The 19584-nt window shown below is 37.9% G+C and overlaps 1 pseudogene across 1 annotated transcript; it reads left to right on the top strand.

Moving 5' to 3' along the window:
• The first annotated feature begins 2951 nt into the window (after window positions 1-2951).
• Window positions 2952-18364, top strand: LOC146458055 (uncharacterized; annotated as a pseudogene). Its single transcript, XR_014858328.1, has 11 exons — window positions 2952-2979; window positions 4550-4660; window positions 5342-5471; window positions 5864-6133; window positions 6407-6661; window positions 7845-8194; window positions 12937-13049; window positions 15289-15418; window positions 15811-16082; window positions 16356-16594; window positions 17759-18364. The product of XR_014858328.1 is annotated as an uncharacterized LOC146458055 (transcript).
• The last annotated feature ends 1220 nt before the right edge of the window (window positions 18365-19584 follow it).

The following is a 19584-nucleotide window of genomic DNA, read 5'->3' as shown; positions in this document are numbered from 1 at the left end:
TTTTGATGTACGTTCTTTTCTCCTAATAAGGAACGCCTAACAAATAAACGCACGTTCTTAATTAAATTTTCTATTTTGTGCGCGTGATATTACGTTGATATTGCACCATCAAATCTTGATGTAACTACCTGATTATGTATTCTATTCCAAATCTGATGCAAAACTATTGAAACGCGCTTGTCAAACGTATTGCATCACCAGTTAAGTTTAACGGACTTCGCTTAAAAACCGGTACTTAAATATAATTTCGAAAACTTGAGTGAAACGCGAAATCTCCCTTAACTTTCGTCCGTCCTTAAATCGAGGTGTCCACGCCGAGCAAAATTAGTAGCACTTAAGTTGTTGTCTGGAAGCGAAGGAATGAATGGCAATTCCCTGATGTAGTTATAGATAACTATCAATACACTCAACTGATTAGATGTGCAATAATAGACTGCGAACAAGACGGTTAAATATATAATTTAATATAAGAATAAGTGGATTAAATATCGGGCAACAAGTGGTAATAATAAACATGGCTAAATATGGTTTGTTTTTACGCTTGCTAAAAGATCCAATAGTACAATTCGTTATTCAATAACGAGAAACTCAAAACTATAGCAACTTTAATAAGCTATTGATTTTCTCTCCTAACACAATTTTTGCATTTAACCTGTGATGGATCATGGGCTATAATTTCATCTTTCCGTGGAGCCATTTGGATAGGGTCAAATATGTGGTATTATATAAAGCATACAGTTCCTCGCTTGATATTTTTGAACTTGCAAACTTCGACCAGCCGTCTGGGATATATGGATTACTTTATGGAAAGCGCACGCGTGCGGTGTTTACGCACGAGTTGTTGACGTATCAGAAATCGAACGAGTGAGCGCAGCGAACGAGTTAGATTTCTGATACAAAACAACGGGTGCGTAAACACCTTACAAAGCATTTTCTCTGCTGTAAGTTGTTTATTTTATACATACTGAGATTTTTCCGCGCCGAACAGGTTTAGTGAACATTTACACACAACTCTCAAATGTTTTATTGTTACACTGAAAGTACACAAAATGGTAGTACACGAAAATATCACGCTATTTCAAAGATGAAAATAACAACAACAGCAGCAAAATGGTTGGGAAAAGACAATTCATAAGATAATTTTCGGGCCTTAAAGTCATTCTGATTGGTTTAGAAATCGAATATCAAGAATTTTCACACAACAAGTACAAAAATAAAGGAAAACGAATAAAAACTAAGGATATGTAGCCACGCTAAAAACTTCTATTGCAAGGGAGGGTTATCTTCATCCAAAGAATCTAAAATACTGTTTTAACACGCTTGAAGGTGTGCTTTCTTGTTGCTGAGTTTGCATTAGGTGACTGATTTACTGTGTTTATGGAAATGTTAAAGTGTCGTCCATGAAAGACTGCTCCGCTAAATACACTTGCTCCATGCATTGTCCTGAGGACTGCTTGATGACTGAAGACAGAGTTTCAGCATCACTCTCTGTAGCCAATGCTCGATGAAGTTTTGCAGCACGTTCGGTCGAGGTTTGCACACAGTATTCTTGACATGATTTTTTGTGCTGTTGCTGAGATATGTGGCTATAATTGTTAATGCTTTGGACATTTCTGTGGCTGAGAGCTGCATTATGTGACAAGGAGGTATGTCGCTATCGTTTAGTTTTTGTATCATGCGTTTTCGAGCGCTGTGATTTGTCAGTCGTTTACTTGAAAGGCCTCCTCTTTCCGCCATGGTTTTCATCAAACTGTTCAATTTTTGTTCTGACCCATTGCACTTGATTTAAACCACATTTTATTTGACGAAGGACTTTTTGTGTAATTTACTCCGAGGTAGTATGGCGCATCAGGTTTATTCATCGCGTCAGGTCGCTTTTCGGAATAAATCTTGTAAACAGCAACTGGATCTCTTTCAGGTGGTTTGGTGCTGCGAAAGCCTTCGGTTTAACAGCTCTGACACTACGAGGTTCAGCTCCCGTTCTAATTTTCGTTTGCCGTTCCGAACACTCTAAGTATTCAGTTCCGTCACCTTCTATATGAAGTTGCACGTCGCCCCAAGTCATCTGCCGATGTTCTTCACAGCCTCTCAAGCCAAAATGCGCCGAAATTGAAAGTCACACTGTGTTTAGTAAAGCTTCGCCATTTGAGATTCCGACTAAATTCTGTTCGTAAAGTGTGTTGTCCTCCACATAAGTCAAAGCTTCAGCTGCGTTGGGCTTGTTCCCTTTATCTTCTTTGTTCAGTTGTTTGCTGCTAGTTTCCGTTCGTTTCTTGCTTGATCAAACACAATGTCTTCGATAATACTCGCTGAGTACTTGCGTTTTTTTTTAAATACCGATTGAAACTTGAAAACAACCCTTGAAGGCTTGATGGTTCATAGTCTTGGCCATCTTTTCTTTTCACACTGACAATGAATTCAATAACGTAGCGGTTAAGCTCTTCTGGTTGAATTTCTTCAACTTGATATTTCTTTGTTCGTTTTTCTCTAGCAGAAATGCAGTAAGTAGCTTAACATCCCGCTGCATTTTTGCTCGAGTGTTTTTGTTTTCTTGGTCGGTAATATATTCTTCGATGGGTTTACCCAAAGGTTTGAACCTACTACCAGAACATTCAGCCATCAGTAGTTGTTTATCAAAATGTTTTTAACTCGTCTAGAAATGTCCTGCGAAAAAGCCGAAATCCCGGCGAGCGAGAAATTTAAAGCGGTAAAAAAGCTAGCGCCATCGACAAAGCTACGCCAAAGCTACCACGTTCATTAAAAATGTTGATGCGTTTTGACAGTCGCTTTCTGATTGGACGAAACGGGTTTCCCAAGTGTAAGAAAGTCGTTTCGCTGTTGTCATTGGCTGCGAGATTTTCGAACCGGGTTTTCAACAGATCAGTTCTATATGTAAATCTCAGTATGTATGAAATAAAATCAGTTGTTCATCGAAGTGCAGGTCGATACGGGTAGATATTTGCCGAGCGACATTAACAGGTGGGTTTCCCAAGATTCCCTTGTTCAAGGTTTTGTTGATCGTGTTTACTTTGCTCTTTGTAGCAGAATCACAAGGTAATTAAGTTGATATTTTGTATATTATAATAGTTTTCTTTCTGTTTCATTCTTATCTGTACCTTACTATCACGGTTTGTGGTTGAACTCACAGATCTTAACTCAAGATTTAATAGAAATCGATGCGCCATGCCTTGCTACTAATTGGAAGTTCACGAATGCGACATAACATTCTGGTACGAAAGTTAGTAGAGGTACGCACCAATTCTTTTATCTCTGTATGAAGTCCACTTTTACACACTTCCAGTGAGCTGGCGTGAAGTTCTAGTTCTTGAAAATCATCGTTTATCCATTCAATCGAAAGCTTTTGAACTTTCTTTAGGAGCTGATTGCATCATCTTCTGTATATTTTGCTAGACTGATTTAAGAATTCAGTATCTTTTGTGAGTAATTATGGAAAACGGATAGGCTTGCAGTCTACTATCACGCAACATTATATATTTAGTTTCCCCTATCTTTGTTGTTTTCTTTCACTGAAATCATAATGAAATAACGGGAACTGGCAGATTATTTCTACAGTGGCCTCCCACAATGTATCGTCTGAATTGCTCTTCTGAACTTTGAAGTGCGTTAATGAAGACGACTCCCCAGTTGTCTAATCAGTAACCCAAATGCTATTCCTCTTTCGTTTAAAAGAGACCGTCTATATTTCTTTGTTGTTAAAGACTCGGGCAGCTCATATTTTCAGTTCAATTCCGTTCAGTTTATTGTTTTGCCATAAGTTGTACAAAAGCAAACGAAAACACTAATGGCGAGGAAGCCCAAGGGAAGCCACTGGGCTTATAAGGAATGGGCTTCCTCAATTAAGTAATTAGAACAAAGTTTTATCATAGTTACACATGGGACCAAAATCAATGGCAGAGCTGCAGTAAATCTTAAAATATTTAAATAAATAAGGTAAATAAATAAATAAATAAATATATAAATGAATATTTTATGATAAGAGGAATGCTTTCAGCCTACTACAAAAAGAAGTGGTACCTGTTGCATTTCGAATTTCAAGACTAAGAGAGTTAAAAAAATTAGGACCTTGGAAACTGATGGAGAAATTTCTTATATCAGTCCTTCATTGTGGTAAATAAAAAAGCTCCGAACCTCAAGTGTCATAGGAATACACTTGGCGTGTCACCAAAAACATGTTATTGAAGCTATAATTAAACTGATGGAGAACTTTTTTTTATATTAGTCCCGCGTTGTGGTAAATAAAAACGCTCTGAACTTCTAGTGCCATAGGAATGCACTTGGCGTGTCACCAAAAACATGTTATTGCAGCTATAATTAAGCTGATGGAGAACTTTCTTATATTAGTGCTGCACTGCGGTAAATAAAAACGCTCTGAACTTCTAGTGCCATAGGAATGCACTTAGCGTGCCACCGAAAAACATGTTATTGAAGCTATAATTAAGTAAGCCAGATTTATATTGATACATAAGTTTTCCTATTTTAAGTTTGTAGATACCCTTAAGAATCAGAATTCTTAAGTTATTAAATAAAGGTTCAATGTGAGCATCGAAAGCAGACCTCGACTTACAACCCGTTTTGCAGTGTGATGATGTTTTGACTACAGCTAAAGAAAGAAGTGAGCCATCATATACGTTTCGTGATTGTAAGTAAGGAAAGAGTCTCGTGGATGTCTGTACGTTTTTTAGGTCTTCACATGATTGTGAAGACATTGTAATTTATCCAGTGGTCTAGGTTACAAGAGTTGACTTGCCCCTGTATGTGCTATGAATAAAGCCTTCAGAATAAGTAATATGCTTTTACATTACAGTGAAAAACTGTAAAAACAAAGATGAAAGAAGAAAAATGCTATTTTTAGCTGTCTTGAGTAGATAAACTGGCTACATGATAATAATTTCCTGCGGGCCAGTAGTTTGCATAAGCGTTTACAAAATTAAAAGATAGAGAGATAATCACCTTTCTGAAATTAAATGTCTGCTTTATCGAAATAGGGTTTTACGTTGGGTCAACAGATTTGTTTGATCGATCAACGTTTTTTTACACTTATAGTCAAACTTAGCCAATTTCTATTGGATTAACTTGTTTTTTGTTCCCACCGTATTTTGAATAGGGTAACCATGGCGTAAATCACATTGTTTGTATGCCAAAATCTTGAAACCACTCCTAAACATTTGAAATATGAGCAAATAAACATGAATTGGAAAATTAAGTTATAAAGGAAAAAGTATTTTTTTAGAAATTTTCAGCGATTTTCTTTAAATACATAATGCGTGTACCGTATATGTGTTATTGAAAAGAATGTTAATTTGTTTTGCTGATATTTAAGGTGCCTCACGAACCATGTCATCCGAATCAACCCAGATTGCCATAACAACTGTGCATTCTCTACTGGCCGTCACAAACATCGTCGGAAACTCTCTGGTTTGCATTGTCATACGAAAGAATCAAGACATGAGGTATGAACAGGAGGTAGTTGATCAGTAGACCCAATTAAACAAGAAAACAACAAATATGAAGGAGAATAAGTACTTACAGTTGTATGTGTCTTTTGTTCACCAGAGGGGTTGATCAGACGTAAATTTTTCACCATGCCTTTTCTCCATTAACGCTTCCATACTTTGCTGAAATCTTATTTTATTTAATAAGTTGACGCTGCATCTTTTCTACCCAGATCCTTCAATGCTTTACCTGGTCCTTTATTGGAAGTATAAGATTGTCCCCACTCGATGCATCTTTCTTGTCAGGAAGCACGAAGCAAATTTAAAAATGTTGTGGCACATTTTTACTTATAACTGGAAGAATCAAAAAGTTATATAAAAATGACAAAGTTATCACCTTTTTCTTGCAGAACGTCAATAAACTACCTCCTTATCAACCTAGCTTTCGCTGACATGACGGTGGCCACGTTCTTTATGCCCAGTTCATTTTTAATCACTCGTTCACTCACCCAGATGGTCTGACTGGGGACGTGCTTTGCAAGTTGTTAACAGGAGGAATATTTGCCTGGGTCGGTGGTGGTGCCTCCGTATTCACTTTGGTTGCAATAGCAATAGAACGCTACTTTGCTGTGACGTTTCCCCATGGAAGCAAAGGAAAACTGACGAATCGCAAACTAAAGGTGTGCTGATGGTATTTGAGCTTATTCGATTTTACCGAAACACGCAATTTATTTTGTTATCTTATGTTCACTTTGAAGACGTCGTTAAGTTCTTAGTATGTGCTTGATAATTCTGCTTGCTTATAACTTGGTAACAGGAATGATAATTAAAGATTACTATGTCAACTATTTTAAAAATCTATTTTAAGGTTTAACAATGAAAAATGATAACTACAGTTTTAACAAAGCTATTATTGACTATTCCTTACCTAAATCTCAAATTTTTCATTCTAGGTTATCATACCTTGTTCGTGGATTTTTGGGCTGATTATGAATGGCCCAGACTTCCTGGTCAGGAACTTTAACAAGGAATCGGATTATTGCGTCCAGACATTTCCTGAAGAATGGATGGGACAGGCGTACGCCATGGCATGGTTTCTGTTCTTAGCATTTGTGCCAGTCTTACTGATAACCACTCTATACTCCAGGGTTATCTACACTTTGTGGTTCAAGGGAGAAAAGACCAACGACTACAATTGTCGTCAGCAGGTTCGAAACAAAAAATATGGCAAGCTTAACTTATCTAGACCGGAATCTTATCTTCTGGGGATGGGTGGAGGAAGAATTCAGCTCTCCCTTCATAATGTACGCCGGGATAACGAAAACTATGACAATAAAAATTCCAGGATAGATAGTACATCCAAAGATGTTTCTTTCCGTGAGGTCAGCAACGGGAGGTGATGACGTAATATACCGTTAAAATTACGTCATGATTTCCAAACGGGGGCCATCTTGGGTTTCTGAATTTCCACAATAACTTTCCACCAAAATTGCCCAAAAAGTGATTAAAATCTGTGGAAGTATACCAAACTGATCGTAAAACATGAAAGGTAATTTTTGTTTATTAAAAAAGTGATATTCCTGTTTTTGTAAAACCTGCCTTGTTGTGGTAATATATAAAATTAATTGAACACTGGCCTACCACACCAAATTGTGTCTGAATAAATTTTTGAGAGAGTTTGGTGGCCTTTGCTAAAATAGAAAAAAAGTTAGAAACATTCAAAGTTGGTGCAGGCAGAATCCACCCATCCCCACCCCCGTCGGTTTAGATGGCCGGGGTTACTACCTAACCAAAACTATAATTTGGTGACAATTATTTCTACTGAGAAATATTAGAACCAGCGTTAGCTAGCAAGTTATAAGTTTTCACGTCATTTTGTGTGACTGGAAAAAGGATTCAGCGGAGCGTATTTCCCCCGTGATTTTTTGCTCAGGATTTCTAACAGTTTTGTTAAGCGCCTAAATCACAAAATTTAGCATCTGTCACTTTTCCTTAGTAGCTAATAGTCTTTTCCTGATCTGCTTGAAATACACAAACTTTAGAACTCGTTATACTGTGGCATCGCTGAATGTAGTAGATTTAAGGTACCGAAATAACTGGCAAGAACAGTCAAGTAATAGGGGCATAATTTTCTTGTAATTTGTCTCGTAACAATTGTTGCGTTGTATTTTGCGCTCGTTTGTTGCGCGTGTTAACACCTCTGCGCGCAACAAACTTTCATGTTGCAAAACGTAGTAACAGCGTACAAAAAGTGCAGTTTGGATTTTTGCACTTGTTTTAATCAATTACTTGGAAAAGGAAGTGATCTAAACATGGGCTTGCAACTTGCAGGAGCGTCTCCATCAATAGGCATTATGATACTAACATTGAATCTGATGTCATTATACATAGGGTGTGATGAAGGTTCGAAAACGAGTTACCTTGATGGTCATCATGGTCAGTGTAATCTTCGCTGTTTGTTGGTTGACTGACTCATTCAGCTACTGGCTGAAGTATTATACTCCAATAGAAAAGTTGGAAGTTGTTACTTATGCCACGCCCATTATGATCATGTTGAACTCCGCTATTAACCCATTTGTGTATGCTTTGATAAATCAACGATTCAGAGAGAAGATGAAAGATATGATGTGCCGCACAAAGATAATTTATGCTGTAAGAGAATCTCGAGCTCAGAAGATGGAAGTTATCAACAGCCACAGCAACCCATCCAAAACAGAAATAACAGACAGTAGCTTCAAAGAGTGACGCCATTCGGATGACAGGTCTTCAGTAGGTTATTCTGCCATTGCAAACAAATCGTTATTGACCAGGATACCTTTTGTCTATTTGTAAAGACGTTTAAGTGAAAAACAATTTATATATTTCCATGGTTTTTTCTTCGTTACAGTGTATATTATGAAAGCCAGTATTTAACATATATTTGTAAGACTTTCAAATATCCGTACTGTATTGTCTCCATTCTCAATAGCGCTCCCTTTCGAAGAATACGTAAGTGCCATCTTGTTACCATGGAACTAAATTAAACACTTGATAGCTCAAAGTTAATCGTTTCTCTCACGATTGTGTATCATAGGTGTGGATCATGAATTAATTAACAAATCGACGGCAGTTTGTTATGGTCTATACTCTTATAGATCATACAATGACGAAGTGAATATCTTTATTGGTGAGAATGATGTATTAATCAGTAAATGACACAGGCATACTCGGAAAAAGAATCCGAGTTCTCCTATCAGGGGTCGAACCTAAGACCTTCCGATTACAAGTTCGGATGCACTACCACTGAGTTACAGGAGACTCGTGGGAGCTAACGCCATCAAATTAGGCTGATGGAACAAGCATCCTGCATACTGCTAGGATTTGAATGTCTATGTGTGGCATATGCGCAATGGAAATAATGTGATGGAATATGTTAAGCCTGGTGAATAAATGAGAATGATCTATTAATCAGCAAATGACACAGGCATACTCGGAAAAAAAAACCCGAGTGCTCCTATCGGGAGATCACAATAAGTTATTCAGTAAGCACCGAAAATAACAGTTTCCGTGTTCTGCGTCGGTATCCCAATTAAATTGTAGCTCGCAGCTGCCTTTAACGATTCCACAACTATTCTGCAGAGTTATGATATAATAGCTATGTACTAGGACATCCGGTAACATACAATGATATCTCAAAATAACCAAGATCAATCGTGAAAATCGGTATAAAAAAGTAAAATCCTGAATGTCAAAAGCGTGTTCGTCAGGAAAACGGAATGTATATTCCGGGTGGTTCAATTTTAAACATGAGCTTGTAGGAAAACCCAGGCTCTATATTCCGTCTCCATGTTCCCCAGCGGTAGCTGCCCCGGGTAAGTGAATCTCGTGTGCGGTGAAAGTGTGTCTTTTTCTTTCATTTTTTCTACGGAAAAAGGAAACTTTTAAACGTGTATGACATTGAATTTAACTAATCGACGGCAGTTTTCTATTGTCCATACTCTTATAATCCATAAAATTACGTCATAAAATGTCAAAACTTAAGTGGCGAGTGGTTTCACTACCAAAGTTTGAACTTTTTACGGCGTTATTTTATTGTCCATAAGAGTATAGACCATAGAAAACTGCTGATGGGTAAAGTAGGGGAAGAATCGACTTTTTTTTTTCCACTGAGAAAGCGCGCGGGTTACATCTGACGCCATTTGTAATGTCTGTACTCGTATAGACAATAGCTACGAACCAATCAGCGCGAGGGAATTTTGACAGTTATTCTACTGAAACTTTATTGGATACGTTGTCAGCGTCATTTGCGCTTTGTGTTGGATACCAGATCTTGTGATCTACTCAATGATTCACTTCAGCTCCGAACCCAACGTGGGGGATACGGCTGACACCGTGTCCATCATCCTGGGCCCGGTTGTTTGAAAGCCGATTAATGCTAATCCCCGATTAAAAATTAACCGACGTTTTCCCCTCCCTTATTTTAAATGTTTTCAAAGGCTAATTTAAACCTAATAGTAAAGAAAAGTGTAAGTCAAAACTAAAGGATAAAAATCTTTTGGTAGAATCTTTATTGATTAGTCATTAAACTTGAATCAAAGTTTATGTTAACCCAGGATTAGCTTAACCAGGCTTTGAGCAACTGGGCCCTGGTCACTTGCAATTCAACCATCAACCCGTTCATAAACGCTTATGTAAGTCGTCCATTCAGAAGGAGAATCAAGGCTCTGTTATGTTGCACATGCGCAGATAGAAAAAGGATTCACGACATGAGAAATGGTTTTGAATTTACGACAGCAAATAGAGTAGCATGTGCAGCTACTGTAAAGCGAGACGTGCAAGTTATGAACGATGGCGAGATCAATCTGCATTGTCTCTCCACTGCATTTTAAGTTTCTTGTTTCTCTTGAATAGAATTAATACCCCCGTATCGACAGAAAGGCAAAATTGTGTGCAAATACTAACTTGTTAGAAAATTTAAGACTTCTTTGTTGTGTTTCATGTGGTGCATGTGCATGATCTAGACAAATGCAAATACGTTGTTAATAATGGCAGTGTACTTAGCTTAACATCAAGTGTGGTAACGTATTTGTACAAAAAAAAAAAAGGAACAAAAACAAATGGTGGCCTCGGAGTGGACAGAGCGTATCCTGCGTAGCAGCCGTTTCCGTTTCCTTTAAGCCAAGCGGGGCCGAGTAGGAAAGACGCGCGAGGGCATCGGGCGAAAAGGAGCAAAAAAGTGGGAGCGGGGAGGAGGGGAGGGGAAGGGAAGGAAAGGAAACGCCTGCCGCTGAGCCCAAAAATTTTACCGAACGCCCCCAAATGGCTTCGCTCCCTTGGGGCCTACACTGTCACGTCAAATGTCACATGAGATTGATGTGAGCCAATTATTTTTAACTTCTGGTAAATCTCAGCGAAAACAGAATCGCGGCGGGCAACTTGTTAACTCCAAGGTGCAGTATTTTAGAAGATTTTCTCGAACTTTACGTCACTCGAACAAAGTGTAGATAAAATTACTGAAGACAAATTTTACTTATGTTTTAGCATATCAACTCATTTGCTTACAGCTGGAATTACTGACAGAATGAGCTTGTGCCTTATGGCTAACTACGTTCTCGGTTTCCAGGATAAAATTGTATTTCGCCCAGCGGGAAATAAAAAGTCGTTCTAAATATTGAAAGCTTCCTTTTCAGATCGTGGTCAGAACTGAAATTTTCCTGCAAGTATGATTACAGAGTTTGAATAAAAATTTCTTTGTTCGTATGCGAAACAAGCTTTCAGACCAGCCAATTTTGCTTCCAGCTCTTCGTGTCTTTGAGACCACCGACAGCCAAAACAAATTCTCATAAATTTTTAAAAATTCGGGCGGGATTTCGAAAAACGAACTACACCATGTTTGTTGAGACGATAATACCTACCAACAAACCAAAGGGCAATGAAAACTATATTTTGAGCGTGACCGAGAATTCTTGATTTTGCTCGATGTTTATGGACATTCGTTCTTAATGCAGTCCTTTGCTCCGGTTTCAATTGAATAAACGTATCTCCCTGCGAAAGAAGTTTAGTCGTATCCAAAGCAAAGCAAACTTGAAATCGAAAGGACACTCGAAAGAGTTCTCTTCGGCCTCGGCCATATTTTATCTTTGATAAACCACAGGGAACCCACACAAACTGTGTAACCGTTTTTATTAAAAACTGCATCATTGTATAATGCAATTCGAGGGATTTGATTGGCTTAGCGGCCATGGTATATGAGCAATTATACCATGGCCGAGAAATGGCGACCATTCAATTGCCTTCTGGTCGTTCTTGCACAGCGAAATCAGTAAGATCTAGCAATATTTCTCGGTTGTTTTTAATAAAACAATTATTCCACTTGCGCTTGTTGGATATGAGATGATTATAGCCAACTCGGCGCTACGCGCCTCGTTGGCTATCTATCATCTCATATCCAACGCGCGCTCGTGGAATAATTGTTAAGTATTTCGAATTTATAGAGGAAATGTATGGGAATGTCGAAAATCCTCGTATTATCGTACTAGATTGCGATAAATATTCTCATTTAACATCAAAATAAACGTATTTTTACCTTAAATGTTGTGTGTTGTCGTTGTGTGTTGAAGACGGCGATGTTAGCGATTCGAGGGGTTCGGCGTTGGACGTTCACTCGAGTGTAATAGTAGAGAGACAAGGGAGGAAAGATCCCAGTCGGACCGCTCCAGCGCCGAACCGAAATTCACGAACAAATTATCATCGCACGGGTTCCAAACCACGCAGGTAAGTTGAAAGTCGCACCTTTCATCTCGTACCATTTGATTTGAAATCCGTCCAAAACTTTTACAGTTAGACCTAAAATGAAACCGAAAAATTCAGCAATCCAAGCTCGATGGATGCGTAGCTGGACTTTCGTGTGCCGACTGAAAACTGTCACGCTGTTTGCTCCTCGATGATTGGATGATTTCAAACAATGCCCTTTCAAAAATCCGTCCCGTGAGAGCTTATTACCAATGTTTACGTGACACTTTCAGAACTAACCATGCCTTGATGGAGACGTTCTGTGTCACAGAAGTAACCCCACCTTTGCTTTTCTTTTCCTGGTCTCCAAATGAATCCTTCACCCTCAAAGTCGATAACATTTTTACGCTACCGTCACGCGCAATTCGCCTAACCCCAGGCTGGTTAGTAGCAAGTTCGCCGCTGTTGATTTGCTCCTCCCGCCCTCGCATGGGACGGACTCAGTAATGAACATAAAATGATAGCCGTTTGTAATTGGAGTGAAATAAAATCAAAGCATAATCCAAATCCTTTTCCGTTATTTCTTTCCTTCCCTGAAAGGAAACAAATATCACCTAAAACTCATACGCTGCAAATTCCAGCGGTCTTCTTCACCTCCCAATTATTGCATTTATTGCATTTGGCCTGTGATGGATCATGGGCTAATTTCATCTTCCCGAGACTGGTGCCATTTGGATAGGGTCAAATATGTGATATTATATAAAGCATACAGCTCCTCGCTTGATATTTATGAACTTGCAAAGTTCGACCGGCCCTCTGGGATAATCAATTATTCATCGAACTGCAGGTGGATACTGGTTTATATTTGCCGAGCGGCATTAACAGGTGGGCTTTCACAAGATTCCCTTGTTCAATGTTTTGTTGATCGTGTTTACTTCAAAATTCGCTCTCTATGGCAGATTCATGAGGTAAGTTGATATTTTGTATATCATAATGGTTTTCTTTCTGTTTCATTCTTATCTGTACTTTACTATCATGGTTTGTGGTTGAACGCACAGATCTTAACTCAAGATTTAATAGAAATAGATGCGCCATACCTTGCTACTAATTGGAAGTTCACGAATACGACATAATATTCTGGCACGGAAGTTAGTAGAGGCACGCACCAATTCTTTTATCTCTGTATGAAGTCCACTTTTACTTCCTACCAGTGAGCTGACGTGAAGTTCTAGTTCTTGGAAATCATCGTTTCAATTCAATTGAAATCTTTTGAACTTTCTTTAGGAGCTCATCATCTTCTGTATATTTTGCTAGACTGATTTAAGAATTCAGTATCACTTGTGAATAATTATGGAAAACGGATGGGCTTGCAGTCTACTATCACGCAACATTATATATTTAGTTTCCCCTATCTTACTTTTTTTCTTTTACTGAAATCATAATGAAATAAAGGAAACTGGCAGATTATTTCTACAGTGGCCTCCCACAATGCATCGTCTGAATTGCTCTTCTGAACTTTGAAGTGCGTTAATGAAGACGACTTCCCAGCTGTCTAATAAGTAACCCAAATGCTATTCATCTCTCGGTTAAAAGAGACCGTCTATATTTCTTTGTTTTTAAAGACTCTAGAAACTCATATTTTCAGTTCAATTCAGTTCAGTTTACTGTTTTGCCATAAGTTGTACAAAAGCAAACAAAAACACGAATGGCGAGGAAGCCCAAGGGAAGCCACTGGGCTTATAAGGAATGGGCTCCCTCAGTTAAGTAATTAGAACAAAGTTTTATCATAGTTACACATGGGACCAAAATCAATGGCAGAGCTGCAGTAAATCTTAAAATATTTAAATAAATAAGTTAAATAAATAAATAAATAAATAAATATATAAATGAATATTTTATGATAAGAGGAATGCTTTCAGCCTACTACAAAAAAAGTGGTACCTGTTGCATTTCGAATTTCAAGACCAAGACAGTTAAAAAAATTAGGACCTTGGAAACTGATGGAGAACTTTCTTATATCAGTCCTTCATTGTGGTAAATAAAAAAGCTCCGAACTTTAAGTGTATAGGAATACACTTGGCGTGTCACCAAAAACATGTTATTGAAGCTATAATTAAACTGATGGAGAATTTTTTTTATATCAGTCCTGCGTTGTGGTAAATAAAAACGCTCTGAACTTCTAGTACCATTGGAATGCACTTGGCGTGTCACCAAAAACATGTTATTGCAGCTATAATTAAGCTGATGGAGAAATTTCTTATATTAGTCCTGCACTGCAGTAAATAAAAACGCTCTGAACCTCTAGTGCCATAGGAATGCACTTGGCGTGCCACCGAAAAACATGTTATTGAAGCTATAATTAAGTAAGCCAGATTTATATTTATAGATAAGCTTTCCTATTTTAAGTTTGTAGAAACCCTTAAGATTCAGAATTCTTAAGTTATAGTAAGGAAAGAATCTCGTGGATGTCTGTACGTTTTCTAGGTCTTCATATGATTGTGAAGACATTGTAATTTATCCAGTGGTCTAAGTTACAAGAGTTCTTGCCCCCTGTATGTACTATGAATACAGCCTTCGGAATAAGTAATATGCTTTTACATTACAGTGAAAAATTGTAAAAAGAAAGATGAAAGAAGGAAAATGTTATTTTTAGCTGTCTTGAGTAGATAAACTGGCTACATGATAATAATTTCCTGTAGGCCAGTAGTTTGCATAAGCGTTTACAAAATTAAAAGATAGAGAGATAATCACGTTTCTGAAATTAAATGTCTGCTTTATCGAAATAGCATTTTACGTTGGGTGAACAGATTTGTTTGATCGATCAACGTTTTTTTTACACTTATAGTTAAACTTAGGCAATTTCTATTGGATTAACTTGTTTTTTGTTCCCACCATATTTTGAATAGGGTAACCATGGCGTAAATCACATTGTTTGTATGCCAAAATCTTGTAACCACTCCTAAACATTTGAAATATGAGCAAATAAACATGAATTGGAAAATTAAGTTATAAAGGAAAAAGTATTTTTTTTTAGAAATTTTCAGCAATTTTCTTTAAATACATAATGCGTGTACCGTATATGTGTTATTGAAAAGAATGTTAATTTGTTTTGCTGATATTTAAGGTGCCTCTCGAACCATGTCATCCGAATCAACCCAGATTGCCATAACAACTGTGCATTCTCTACTAGCCGTCACAAACATCGTCGGGAACTCTCTGGTTTGCATTGTCATACTAAAGAATCAAGACATGAGGTATGAACAGGAGGTAGTTGATCAGTAGACCCAATTAAACAAGAAAACAACAAATATGAAGGAGAATAAGTACTTACAGTTGTATGTGTCTTTTGTTCACCAGAGGGGTTGATCAGACGTAAATTTTTCACCATGCCTTTTCTCCATTAACGCTTCCATATTTTCCTGAAATCTTATGTTATTTAATAAGTTGACGCTGCATCTTTTCTACCAAGATCCTTTAATGCTTTACATGGTCCGTTATTGGAAGTATAAGATTGTCTCCACTCGATGCATCTTTCCTATCAGGAAGCACGCAGCAAATTTAAAAATCTTGTGACAAATTTTTACTTATAACTAAAAGAATCAAAAAGTTATATCAAAATGACAAAGTTATCACCTTTTTCTTGCAGAACGTCCATAAACTACCTCCTTATCAACCTAGCTTTCGCTGACATGACGGTGGCCACGTTCTTTATGCCCCAGTTCATTTTTTAATCACTCGTTCACTCACCCAGATGGTCTGACTGGGGACGTGCTTTGCAAGTTGTTAACAGGAGGAATCTTCGCCTGGGTCGGTGGTGGTGCCTCCGTATTCACTTTGGTTGCAATAGCAATAGAACGCTACTTTGCTGTGACGTTTCCCCATGGAAGCGAAGGAAAACTGACGAATTGCAAACTAAAGGTGTGCTGATGGTATTTGAGCTTATTCGATTTTACCGAAACACGCAATTTATTTTGTCATCGTATGTTCACTTTGAAGACGTCGTTAAGTCCTTAGTATGTGCTTGATAATTCTGTTTGCTTATAACTTGGGAACAGGAATGATAATTCAAGATTACTACGTCAACTATTTTAAAAATCTATTTTAAGGTTTAACAATGAAAAATGATTACTACAGTTTTAACAAAGCTATTATTGACTATTCCTTACCTAAATCTCAAATTTTTCATTCTAGGTTATCATACCTTGTTCGTGGATTTTTGGGCTGATTATGAATGTCCCAGACTTCCTAGTCAGGAACTTTAACAAGGAATCGGATTATTGCGTCCAGACATTTCCTGAAGAATGGATGGGACAGGCGTATGCCATGGCATGGTTTCTGTTCTTAGCATTTGTGCCACTCTATACTCCAGGGTTATCTACACTTTGTGGTTCAAGGGAGAAAAGACCAACGACTACAATTGTCGTCAGCAGGTTCGAAACATCGGACCGGACCGGAATCTTATCTCCTGGGGATGGGTGGAGGAAGAATTCAGCTCTCCCTTCATATTGTACGCCGGGATAACGAAAACTATGACAATAAAAATTCCAGGATAGATAGTACATCCAAAGATGTTTCTTTCCGTGAGGTCAGCAACGGGAGGTGATGACGTAATATACCGTTAAAATTACGTCATGATTTCCAAACGGGGGCCATCTTGGGTTTCTGAATTTCCACAATAACTTTCCACCAAAATTGCCCAAAAAGTGATTAAAATCTGTGGAAGTATACCAAACTGATCGTAAAACATGAAAGGTAATTTTTGTTTATTAAAACAGTGATATTCCTGTTTTTGTAAAACCTGCCTTGTTGTGGTAATATATAAAATTAATTGAACACTGGCCTACCACGCCAAATTGTGTCTGAATAAATTTTTGAGAGAGTTTGGTGGCCTTTGCTAAAATAGAAAAAAAGTTAGAAACATTCAAAGTTGGTGCAGGCAGAATCCACCCATCCCCACCCCCGTCGGTTTAGATGGCCGGGGTTACTACCTAACCAAAACTATAATTTGGTGACAATTATTTCTACTGAGAAATATTAGAACCAGCGTTAGCTAGCAAGTTATAAGTTTTCACGTCATTTTGTGTGACTGGAAAAAGGATTCAGCGGAGCGTATTTCCCCCGTGATTTTTTGCTCAGGATTTCTAACAGTTTTGTTAAGCGCCTAAATCACAAAATTTAGAATCTGTCACTTTTCCTTAGTAGCTAATAGTCTTTTCCTGATCTGCTTGAAATACACAAACTTTAGAACTCGTTATACTGTGGCATCGCTGAATGATGTAGATTTAAGGTACCGAAATAACTGGCAAGAACAGTCAAGTAATAGGGGCATAATTTTCTTGTAATTTGTCTCGTAACAATTGTTGCGTTGTATTTTGCGCTCGTTTGTGGCGGGTGTTAACACCTCTGCGCGCAACAAACTTTCATGTTGCAAAACGTAGAAACAGCGTACAAAAAGTGCAGTTTGGATTTTTGCACTTGTTTTAATCAATTACTTGGAAAAGAAAGTGATCTAAACATCGGCTTGCACCTTGCAGGAGCGTCTCCATCAATAGGCATTATGATACTAACATTGAATCTGATGTCATTATACATAGGGTGTGATGAAGGTTCGAAAACGAGTTACCTTGATGGTCATCATGGTCAGTGTAATCTTCGCTGTTTGTTGGTTGACTGACTCATTCAGCTACTGGCTGAAGTATTATACTCCAATAGAAAAATTGGAAGTCGTTACTTATGCCACGCCCATTATGATCATGTTGAACTCCGCTATTAACCCATTTGTGTATGCTTTGATGAATCAACGATTCAGAGAGAAGATGAAAGATATGATGTGCCGCACAAAGATAATTTATGCTGTAAGAGAATCTCGAGCTCAGAAGATGGAAGTCATCCATAGCCACAGCAACCCATCCAAAACAGAAATAACAGACAGTAGCTTCAAAGAGTGACGCCATTCGGATGACAGGTCTTCAGTAGGTTATTCTGCCATTGCAAACAAATCGTTATTGACCAGGATACCTTTTGTCTATTTGTAAAGACGTTTAAGTGAAAAACAATTTATATATTTCCATGTTTTTTTCTTCGTTACAGTGTATATTATGAAAGCCAGTATTTAACATATATTTGTAAGACTTTCAAATATCCGTACTGTATTGTCTCCATTCTCAATAGCGTTCCCTTTCGAAGAGTACGTAAGTGCCATCTTGTTACCATGGAACTAAATTAAACACTTGATAGCTCAAAGTTAATCGTTTCTCTCACGATCGTGTATCATAGGTGTGGATCATGAATTAATTAACAAATCGACGGCAGTTTGTTATGGTCTATACTCTTATAGATCATACAATGACAAAGTGAATATCTTTATTGGTGAGAATGATGTATTAATCAGTAAATGACACAGGCATACTCGGAAAAAGAATCCGAGTGCTCCTATCAGGGGTCGAACCTAAGACCTTCCGATTACAAGTTCGGATGCACTACCACTGAGTTACAGGAGACTCGTGGGAGCTAACGCCATCAAATTAGGTTGATGGAACAAGCATCCTGCATACTGCTAGGATTTGAATGTCTATGTGTGGCATATGCGCAATGGAAATAATGTGATGGAATATGTTAAGCCTGGTGAATAAATGAGAATGATCTATTAATCAGTAAATGACACAGGCATACTCGGAAAAAAAACCCCGAGTGCTCCTATCGGGAGATCACAATAAGTTATTCAGTAAGCACCGAAAATAACAGTTTCCGTGTTCTGCGTCGGCGTCCCAATTAAATTGTAGCTCGCAGCTGCCTTTAACGATTCCACAACTATTCTGCAGAGTTATGATATAATAGCTATGTACTAAGACACCCGGTAACATACAATGATATCTCAAAATAACCAAGATCAATCGTGAAAATCGGTATAAAAAAGTAAAATCCTGAATGTCAAAAGCGTGTTCGTCAGGAAAACGGAATGTATATTCCGGGTGGTTCAATTTTAAACGTGAGCTTGTGGGGAAACCCAGGCTCTATATTCCGTCTCCATGTTCCCCAGCGGTAGCTGCCCCGGGTAAGTGAATCTCGTGTGCGGTGAAAGTGTGTCTTTTTCTTTCATTTTTTCTACGGAAAAAGGAAACTTTTAAACGTGTATGACATTGAATTTAACTAATCGACGGCAGTTTTCTATTGTCCATACTCTTATAATCCATAAAATTACGTCATAAAATGTCAAAACTTAAGTGGCGAGTGGTTTCACTACCAAAGTTTGAACTTTTTATGGCGTTATTTTATTGTCCATAAGAGTATAGACCATAGAAAACTGCTGATGGATAAAGTAGGGGAAGAATCGACTTTTTTTTTTCCACTGAGAAAGCGCGCGGGTTACATCTGACGCCATTTGTAATGTCTGTACTCGTATAGACAATAGCTACGAACC

Source organism: Pavona decussata, unplaced genomic scaffold (genome assembly GCF_977016875.1).
Source record: "Pavona decussata unplaced genomic scaffold, jaPavDecu1.1 SCAFFOLD_234, whole genome shotgun sequence".
NCBI lineage: Eukaryota > Metazoa > Cnidaria > Anthozoa > Scleractinia > Agariciidae > Pavona > Pavona decussata.
Note: the sequence above shows the minus strand (reverse complement) of the source record. Positions and strands in the feature narration are given on the sequence as shown.